The following is an 11587-nucleotide window of genomic DNA, read 5'->3' on the forward strand; positions in this document are numbered from 1 at the left end:
ACAAATGGAAGAGAGAGAAGGGGGAGGGGGAGAGGGAGAGGGGCGAGAGTGCGAGATGGGAGAGAGAAGGTCTGTGTTTCGCTATACTTTGTTTTCGTCCATACCAATATAGTATCAGTTACGAACAATGTAGTTGTTTCGTTAGCGCATAGATATATACAACACATATCTATATTGTTGTATATTAATATATCTATGTTGTTGTATATATCTATATGTTGTATATATCTATGTGTTGTATATATCTATGGTTAGCGCCAACCAATAATAGAATAGGGGATAAAAAAAACATGTGGTCTTTGCACTCCTCGTCGGATGACCTGCCAGTGTGCCGACAGTTTTCATGTATTCGCTACTAGGAATATAGTCATAATACAGGTTACATTATCGTACCCGTGTACGATGCAGTAACTGTCATACTGTGTACTCATGTGATCAAAAACATCGTAAAATTAAGGCTAAAGATAATGCTAAGATAATACTTACGACTGGTGTTAATATTACAGTGACACGAGTAGCGTCGCAGCAACGAGAAAACTTACGATAACAAGAACTTGTTAATTTGCGGTCACGAAGTTGCTGCTTCGATGAGAATCGTTTACAATTCTTAAACTGATAGACATTATTGTACATGACGGGAACACATGCATATTATAAGTAATCACCTATAAATAATAAGGTGATGAAAAAACTACATGATCACGTTTTTTTTATTCTGCACTACAGGACATAATCCTGCACATCAACATAAGACATGATCGACACGACTCATCAAAATATCCACACTAAGAAAACAAGCACACGATGTGTTTTTTTGGTACACAATCAAGAGACATTTAATCTTTCTTTATCAGTTATTATTTATACGTCATTAACTATCATAATATTAATGTATTCCCGTCATGTACAATAAATGTGTATGAATTAGATTTTTGTGATCGATAGTATACTCATTTAAGCAGCAGCCCTGTGACAGCATATTACCAAGTTCCCGTTATCATACGTTTTCTCATAGCTGCGATGCGTTTCTGTTAACGCTATTCTCGTAACATTAACATTAGTCGTAAGTGCCTTAGCTTTACTATGTTTTTGACGAGGCACCAGAAACGCAAACTAATGAAAGACAACTATAAGAATCATCGGTTCAATGAACTGATATGGACGTCATCTTTCTATACAGATTGTATCGCAGTACAACGACTCCTTCGCACACGCGGTTGCTTATATATCACGCTTGTTCAAAGTCTACATTGATATTTTTGATATCAGCTCAGCTGTAAAACTCTCTGAAAGACGTACCGAACAACAACATCATCGTCATTACATCCGGGCACGCAACCACAATCAATGCAGTATCATAATTATTAATACTACTAGCGCTACCCATCTAGATATTAAATACCGTATATATACTCGATCATATTGTTTTCCGTCCGTTTGCCGGTAAGGCTCTCTAGGTTATGTACACGATAGCTGATTGACTGTTGTTACTTCGCAGGATTTATTATTGAAGGCATGTAAACGCCAACACGTTACAAATCTCCAGCGGACAGTAATCTAATCTAATGCTGAAAATTTCACAAGCATGCTTCCCCACAATGCAGCGCGGTTCTCATCTTTCCTTACATCATACTATAAGAAATGCACTTGCCTACGCTTCACAAATATAATTTGTCGGAATGTGTCGCATTCGCTGAGCCGCGAGTAGCAAGTGAGTGCGCTTAATCCACGCGTAAAACCAACGCAAATAGGCGAGTAAGAAACTGCGTTCACCACGATAGGTGTACAACACAAAATGCATCGCATTCGCAGCAGTATACACCAACAATGCAGCTTTCCGGCTAATTCAATATGCCTTTATTTCAGGCCTACGATTTCATGGATGCAAGAAGATCTAACCGCTCATGCGCACTCTTACCCTGCATTGATTGGTCGCCGCTCGCAACCCCACCAAAGCTCTTGCAAGACACTTGTTACTGTTACAAGCAGGACTATCCAGCAGCTCCCCCCCCCCATTTTAGTAAGATTAATGCTATAGCAATCCCCGCGTATATAGAGTATTTTAACGAAGCTCCACACGTTCTGCAAGATGACTCTCGGCGCATTTTGCATTCTTATATCGCATGACAGCAACAGCACGCCTTGCTCACAATATCATACTCCCACGAGGAATACACATCTACCTATACAGCCATTCGTTCGCCACAGGTAGTAGCGGCGCGAACGGCCACGTAGGTGGAGCTACGTGGAATATAGCAAGGGTGTAGCATTGTTAAAATGGCAGTGATAATAGAATACGGTAGGCGGTACGAGGGATCGATCGCCCCGTCCCGACAATAACATCTCTGTCCCTGCTCCCAGCTCAGGTTATTAGCACTGGCTACAAGAACACATTAACGTCATATAAAGCAGCTCCGCCGCAGAATCACGCGCGCAGACCGACGCGCTGCGGTCGTCATGGCAACAACTCAGCACATCCGATCTCGCGCCCACTCACGCCACCGGGGGTTAAATCGTAGGTTTTATTTTGCGCGACGCTGTGGTGGGATCGACGCCCCGGTCTATTCCTCGACGCGTAACTCGACGACGAAGATGGCCGGCGACGTCAGATGGTACAGCTTCACGTCGTCGTTGCTGCGCCGCGGCGACCCGCGGATGCCGATCGTGTACGCGCCCGGCTCTTTCAACCGGTGCGTGAAGTGCAGCGATGCTGCCCCCTGGTGGTGCTTCATGACGAACAGATGGCGCTCGTTGCCGCTGACGATGCTGTACTTGACGTTGTGCAGGAGCGGATGAACGGACGGCTGCAGACGCACGATGTGTCCGTGCGGACGCGTCTGCGCTAGCGTCAGGTTCAACCTGATTGGTCCACCCAGCAGCAGCGAGCTCATATTCGCCGTGCGATTGGATGGCTGCTCTTTGATCTGATGACGCTGCTTCTGAAAAGCAACAAGAGTGGTGTTACGCATCCAATATGGCCGTCTAATAAAGAATGGTCTTGAGAAAAACCTCAAGGAACTCCCTGGCCACCACACTGCCCAAGAAGTGCAGAAAATCGCACTGCTGGGAACAGCAAACATCCTGCGAAAAATTCTGGATTGAATCCTTACGTCCCAGGTTGGGACACTGCCAACCCAGAAGCCCCCGGCTAATGCCGTGATTCACTTTGAAAATAATAATAATAATAATAATAATAATAATAATAATAATAATAATAATAATAATAATAACAGTGGCAATGTGCGTATGTACCTTCATGTGTTGATTGTGGGCGATCAGGCGGCTTTGCTGCGACTGCCGCGTCACACTGATTGTAGCAACCTCACGTTTCTGGCGCCCTCTACCGAGCGGTACCGGATCGGTGTTCTGGTTGCCAAGGTTACATGTGAAGCAGCCCTCGTTAGAGATGATGCGGTCTTCGTTGCCGGGTAAACTGTAGTGTGGCACCTGCAGGCAACAACGCCCAAGGCTCTATGTGTAGTGGGATAGTGGGCTCGGGTGCTAGTGACTGACACTCAAACAATCGAGCACTATTATATGGCAGGAGGCTGAGCTTCTGCTGTGATTTAACTTTGAAGTGGTGTACGCAGGACAAATACCAGAAAATTCCCCTACCAGAACCTTGTAATTATATATATATATATATATATATATATATATATATATACACATATATATATAGTCTGTTCAAATAACTACGAAATGAAACAATACATGAAAAATACTATGCTTGTGTGTGCAATAAAAAACCGGACACACGTGAATTGAAACAATTACCTCTATAAATGATAAACTCTCCCTCAAATATACGCAATTAAATATTGATCATTCAGGTGCAGAACAATGTTCTTGCATGCACCCACTGTCTGACATACCCTGGGTATATTAGAGCCTCCTTGTCCACCAAGACCTCCTCCCATGCCTCCGTCAAGACGTTGTCCGTACGATCCGGGATTGATTGTAGCTATGCAGTGGCTGAGGAAAAAGGTTAATGCAGGCGGTTTATACACTACTAAGCATGAAATCCTACAACCGTGATCCTGGAGTTTGATTACTCAAACATTTAACAGTGGCATTTAAGAATGGCCTATGACTTCTGTGTTCCTTCACGTTTAATTGTGCTTATCCTCTACGCAACTAACAAGTGGCTAGTAAATTTATTCATAATAATAGGTAATTTTAAGAATACTATTATTAATAATAGTTTAACCCGTGATAACTGCTACTCCTGAACCATATTCGCAATCTCCACAACGCGATAGGAGCGTGGCTTTAAGTAGTAAGTGGTAGCACGTACCCTTGTGCTATCGGCTGGTAGCCACGCGGACAACCGCAGATATAGCTGGCCCCTGCACCCGGACTAGACAGCTGGCAACCGTAAGAACATGGTGCCTGAGTGCAAACCGAATTATCTGAAAAGGAAATGCTGTCAGGTGAACAAGCCGCGAACACGCGTAACATGCCATCAAGAAGTTGTCGCCGTTGTCGTCATAGTTGTTGTTGTTGTTGTTGTTGTTGTTGTTGTTGTTGTTGTTGTTGTTGTTGTTGTTGTTGTCATTGTTGTTGCTGCTGCTGCTGTTATTGCTACTGTTGTTGTTGTTTTTGTTGTTGTTGTTGTTGTTGTCATTGGTGTGTCATTGCTCATAGTTGTTATTGCAGTCAACGTCGTGCTGTTGGTCGTCATCGTTGTCGTTGTTGTTGTTGTTGTTGTTGTTGTTGTTGTTGTTGTTGTTGTTGTTGTTGTTGTTGCTGCTGTTGTTCACATTGTTGTTGCTGCTGTTTCCATTGTTCCTGTTGTTGTTGCGAACAGTGCAAGCTTTCCAGGTTGAAGGTACAATAGTCTTCGGGAGATTCGTCTATTGCCTATATTTGAGATAGACATCGCTCGCATTCATTATCTGAGATATCTCTGAGATATCTCTGAGATATCTCTGAAATATATCTGAGATACAATCTGATATATCTGAGATATCTGATCCTGAATCCTTAGAGCGGTGTTTACCCATGCAGCCTCCTCGATTAGCATCGTAGTCCATGTTTGATGGGCAGCTACACTGGTAACTACCGACTGTGTTCGAACATGACGCTGCGCCACATATGTTAGTCAAGCACTCGTCGATATCTGAAATATAAAACATAGGAAAGGTGCGGTTAGTTAAGGTAAGGTACTGTACACGCTGTATATTTCGCGGTGGTTTAATTTTCGCGAATTTCGCGAATGCGTGCAAAATAACAACACGCGAGTAATTCATAATTCACCAACCGCGAAATTACCCACTCGCGAAACTGTCCGTCAAGTCTGAATTCGTGAAAATATCTGTATGCGAAAAATATGGCCTATACAGTAAGCTAAGCTAATTAAGCTAAGGTAATTGGCAGTGTAATGTAAGGTAACCCAAGGTAATGCAAGGTAATGCAATGTAATGTAAGGTAAGATAAGATGACGTAAACCGCAGCTCCCGGAGGGTGGTACCGCCCACATTGGAAACCACAGAGCAAAAACAATTTAAAAGGTAAAAAAAATAAAAAAATAAAATAAAATCGTACCGACGCACTGGTTCCAGTAGAAGTGTAGGGTTAAACCGAAGGGGCACCCGCAGCGATGGCCGCCCTCGTAGTTCATGCAACCCTCGGCACACTGGCCCGATTCGCATTCGTCGACGTCTGCAACATGTGAACGCAAGCTTGTATAGTAGCTCTCACGTCGAATAGGCACCTGGGGCCCTTTAGAACTTCTGAATTCTGCTATCTTTCTATCATACCCTCGCGCACACCATCCGGGGAGGTTCATCAGTTCGATCGTGTTGTTTCAATACTCATCATGCATGCTATTTTTCTCTCAGTCCTCTCTCATTCTTTCTCCGTCTTTTCCACGTACTACTCCATGCTACTTAGCAAACAGGGGGCCCGTTGTCAGAAACAAAATTAGTCTTAACATTAGTCTTAACAATAACATTTTCTCCTAGACCGTCGACATCACTTTGCTTCGTATTGTTATGAGGAAATCCGCTACGATTTTTCATTCTCATCACTTCGCAGCGTTTCTGTCGACGGTCTAAGAAAAAAAGTTAACGTTATGACTAATGTTAAGACCAATTTTGTTTCTGGCAACGGGACCCTGTTTGCTAAGTAGCACCGAGTAGTGCATGGAAGAGACGGAGAAAGAATGAGAGAGGACCGAGAGAAAAAGAGCATGGTGAGTATTGAAACAACACGATCGAACTAAAGGACCATATATATATATTATATACAATATATATATGCTGTGTGTGTGTTGTGGTGTGTGTTGGTGTGTGTGTGTGTGGTGGCGCGTGTGTAGCGAGTGAAAGTGGGGTGTGTGCATGCGTTGCACGTGTGGTGGCGGTGCGTGTGTGCGTTGCGTTGTCCGTCGTCGTGCATGCAGTACAGGCGCGCATACTGTGGCGCGTGTGCGCGTGCCATGTGGGTTCGCGTCACGTGCGGCGTGCGTGCATCATGTATGCCAGCGGTGTGCTGTGCGTGGCGTGCGTTGCGTGCCGTGCGTGCGTAGTACCATGTGATGTACGTGTTGCAGACGTCGATGAATGCCAGAACTCCGGCGAACATACTGTCGCTAGCACGCTGTAGAACACCGATCGGCTCGTTCGCCTGGTCATCTTGTCCGGATGGCTACGAACAGATCGCTCTGCGCAGGATAGACTGCAGAGGTGAGAGAAGTCATCTAACTCAATTACACTCCTGATTCCGGGCAGAACATTAGGGAAGATCATATGATTATAGATGTAGCTGTAGATTCTAATGTAGATGTAGATGCTTAGATGTAGATTGTATAGATTGAGTGTAGATGTAGATGTAGATGTGAGAATGTAACAGATGTAGATTGTAGTATCGTAGATGTAGATGATTAAATGTATGATTAGATGTAGATTAGTTGTAGATTGTTAGTGCTAGTTAGATGTAGATTGGTAGATGTAGATGTAGAATGTAGATTAGATGATAGATGTAAGGATGTAGATGTAGATGTAGATTTAACTGTGATGTAGGCTGTAGATGTTATAGATGTAGGTGTAGGGTGTAGGGAGTAAGAATGGTAGATGTTAGAGTAGATGTAAATGTAGATGTAGATGTAGATGTAGTTTTGTAGATGTAAGATGTAGATGTAGATGTAGAATTGTAGATGTAGGTGTAGATGTAGAAATGTAGGTGTCAGATGTAGATGTGATGTAGAATGTAGATAGTAGATGTAGATGTAGGTGAAGATGTAGATGTAGAGTGTAGGTGTAGATGATAGATGTATGAATGTCAGATGTAGATGTAAATGTAGATGTAGATCGTAGATGTAGTTGTAGATGTTAAGATGTAGATGTAGATGTAGATGTAGATGTAGTTGTTAGATGTAAGTTGTAGATGTATAGATCGTCAGATGTAGATGTAGAGTGTAGATGTAGATTGTAGTGTAGGTTAATGTTATGTAATTGTAGATGTAGATGTAGCTGTAGATGTAGATGTAGATGCTGTAGCATTGTAGATGTAGGTGTAGATGATAGGATGTAGATGTTAGATGTTAGATGTAGATGTAGATGTAGATGTTAGATGTAGATGTAGAGTAGATGTAGGTGTAGATGTAGGTGTAGATTGTAGTAATGTCTATTTGTAGATGGTAAGATGTAGATGTTAGATGTATGATGTATGATGTAGCTGTAGTGTAGATGTAAGATGTAGATGTAGAGATCCAAATTAAGATGGTTTGATGTACGAATGTTGATGTAAATTGTAAATGTAGATGCTAAGATATAAGAGCTGTATATTATATATAGATAACATATATATATAGATATTTGTTCACCGTTTTTTAGACATTGTATGAGTGTCGACTCAACCCCAACACTGTGGCTCTGTGGGGACCTGTCAGAACACACTGATGGGGAGGTTCCGCTGGCCACGTTGTCCAGCCGGGATACATGCCAGCAGTGCTACAAGGTCCTGCACGGTAAGAAAAACATGCCTAGTGCGCAGAGCCATTGGTGTGGCCGCTTAATATAATTAAATTAAATTAATTAAAATAAATAAATAAATATAATTTAATTAAATAAAATTTTAATTTTAATTAATTAATAATCTTGTATACGTAACTAACCACAATGGCCGCACGTGCTGGCTCAATTAAGCTGATAACTACAGAATTTTACAGCTGCGTAATAAATCAGTATCCCCTTGGTTCTTACTATGCCTAAACTAGGTCTCTCTGTCTTCGGCCATTTAAGGAAGCGCCTCGTTCGCTTTCCAGCCACAGTCAGGTCTTCTCGTGCGACAAACTGTAAACCCCCTACTCTTGTATTAGGATGAAGACATTTCCCTACATTCACGTATGAAACACTTCCTACTCTTGTTAGCATGAAGACACTTCTCCTTTACATTCACGTATGAACATTCCTACTCTTTGTGTTAGGATGAAGACATTTCTCTTTAACATTCACGTATGAACATTCCTACTCTTGTGTTAGGATGAAGACATTTCCCTACATTCACGTATGAACATTCCTACTCTTGTGTTAGGATGAAGACATTTCCCCTACATTCACGTATGAACATTCCTACTCTTGTGTTAGGATGAAGACATTTCCCCTACATTCACGTATGAACATTCCTACTACATTGTGGTTAGGATGAAGAACATTTCCCCTACATTCACGTATGAACATTCTCTACTCTTGTGTTAGGGATGAAGACATTTCTCCTACATTCACGTATTGAACATTTCTACTCTTGTGTTAGAATGAAGACATTTCCCCTACATTCAGCTGTATGAACATTCCTACTCTGTGTTAGCTGATGAGACATTTCCCTTACATTCACGATGAACATTCTACTCTTGTGTTTAGGATGAAGACATTTCCCTACATTCACGTATGAACATTCCTACATTGTGTTAGGATGAAGACATTTCCCTTACATTACGTATGAACATTCATTACTCTTGTGTTAGGATGAAGACATTTCTCCGTACATTCACGTATGAATCATTCCTCTCTGTGGTTAGGATGAAACAATTTCCCTAACATTCACGTATGAACATTCTACTACTTTGTGTTAGGCATGAAGACATTTCCTTACATTCACGGTATGACAGCATTCCTTATCTTGTCGTTAGGTGAAAGACAATCTTCCGCCCAACATTCAACGTATGAACATTCCTACTCTTGTGTTAGGACATGAAGACATTTCCCCTAGCATTGCAACGTATCGAACATTCCTACTCTTTGGTTAGGATGAAGACGATTTCCCAGCTACATATCACGTATGAACAATTCCTCTCTTTGTGTTAGGATGAAGAGCATTTCTCCTTACAGTTCCGTATGAACATTATACGAGTCTGTGTTAGGATGAAGACATATTCCCCTACATTCACGGCTATGAACATTCCCTACTCTTGTGCTAGGATGCAAGTCATTTCCCCCTACACTTCACGTACGAACATTGCCTACTGCTTGTGTTAGGGATGCAGACATTTCCTCCCTACATCACTGTATGAACATTCCTACTCTTATCATAACATGTCAACCGTTATAGGGCGTCTATCCCGTGGTAATGTGTTCGCTTGTTCTCTGCTGCTGCTGCTGCTGCTGTTGCTGTTGCTGGCTGCCTGTTGCTGCTGCTGCCTGTTGCTGTTGTTGCTGCTATGGCTGCTGCCACTGCTGGCTGCTGCTGCTGATGATGATGATGTCTTGCCGCTGCTATGCTGCTCGCTGCTACTGCTGTACTGCTGCTGCTACTGCTCGCTCCGCTCGCTGGTCGCTCCGTTTGCTGCTTGCTGCTTGCTGGGGCTGCTTGCTGCTGCTGCTAAGCTGCTATTCTAAGCTGGCTACTGCGGGCGGAATCTGCCAAGAAAATACTCTTTCAACTTCTACCCGGCCCGGGGTCACCGCGCAGCCCGTAGCATTCTACTCAACAGACCATGCGCGAAGCGGGCCTTCTGCTACGACAACGCCGCGCCGCGCCTGCAACACAACACCGTGCTCAGGGGCCACGAGATAACGAAGCTGCTGCCTGTCTGCGCAATGGGGAGGGCGTGGGAACGCGTCTCGATAAGCGAATCTGCCCGGCGGCCGGGCTCCCGCGCGCATCGAGACGATGGAAACTTTGCCCCAACCGCAACGCGGATTCGAACAGGGATGGTAGAGGTAAGGTGAAGCCTACACGAGTAACGAACGCTGCGCCGGTCGCCTGTAAGACATTCACGTTACGCAGCGCATTATATTATTATATACATCATATATATTATATTTCTATCTATTATATTATATCATTATAGACATTCAGCGTTAACCAGCGCATTATATCATTATATAATCATATTATATTAATATTATCTATCTATTATATAAATCTATTATAGACATATCAGCGTTAACCAGCACATTATAACCCGTCATTATCTATTCATATATATTATATTGTCTATCTTATCATATTACTACATTATAGACACCATGCGTAACCAGCGCATAATCATTATATAATCATATTAATTATAGTTATCTATCTTATTATATTATGTCATTATAACTTCAGCGTTAACGTCAGCGCAATTAATCATTATTATAATCATATTTAATATTATAGTTATCTTATGCTTGATTATATTTATATCATTATAGGAAATTCAGCGTTAACGGCAGCGCCATTATAATCATTAATATAATCATAATTATATTTATATTTATCTATCTTATATATATACTTATATAGACATCCAGCTTAAACCAGTCATCCAGCCATTGCAAAAGCTGTTGAACGATTTAATCATAAGAAAAACTAGTAATTCAGTATACTTCACTGTCTAAGCAGCTCCATTAGTGATACAAAACTACTAATCCATTAATCTTGCACTCACTCTCTCGAAGTATTCTAAAAATGTTTTACGCAGCCGCTGTGGCGACTGGTCATTCGTTGTAGATATAGGACGATATGCAGGGCTCATGGCGCACATCTGTGCGTCAATGGTCATTGTTTGAACACGCAAGGCTCCTATAGATGTCCTTGATCGGGTTAACAACAGCCAGCCTCACTGCTAACTACCTGCTAGGTAGGTCCCGCGTCAGCAGACCAGTGTTCGAAGAAACTATTTAGAACCAAACCGGCATGGCGAGGCATCTGCAACCAGTGGCGATATATTTATCGCGCCACTCTCGTGTATGTAATTAATTCAATATTTTACAGTTATAATAAAAGAAAATGTTCAAAATTTCGTGAAATAACCAGACTATAGATCTACTGATAGTTACTGATACTAAATCGTCTGACTCTTTGGAAAATCATTGTGTCCATTGGCATTTACCTCTCAGTTACAGTTTGTTGTTACTCTCCTTATTCCCGCCCTCCGACTTATGAGTGAAATTCCGACAGAGAAAGATTCAGTAAAATATAAATCCGAAATGTTTTACACTATGCGGGCATGTGTCCCTAATAAGCGCACCATGGGTTTCATTCTAGAAGGGATAATATAACACAGTTAAATCACGAGGGAGCAGAATTGCAACTGTGCATCTCTGAATACGTAATTCTATAGTATAGTAACGCATGCGCACGAATCGAGCGGCCATCTCTC

General features: G+C 42.2%; 1 pseudogene; it reads right to left on the reverse strand.

Moving 5' to 3' along the window:
* Positions 1-809: 809 nt before the first annotated feature.
* LOC106812724 overlaps positions 810-11587 on the reverse strand; it is a 35346-nt pseudogene continuing 24568 nt past the window's right edge.

This window comes from Priapulus caudatus, unplaced genomic scaffold, assembly GCF_000485595.1.
Source record: "Priapulus caudatus unplaced genomic scaffold, Priapulus_caudatus-5.0.1 Scaffold679, whole genome shotgun sequence".
NCBI classification, from domain to species: domain Eukaryota; kingdom Metazoa; phylum Priapulida; class Priapulimorpha; order Priapulimorphida; family Priapulidae; genus Priapulus; species Priapulus caudatus.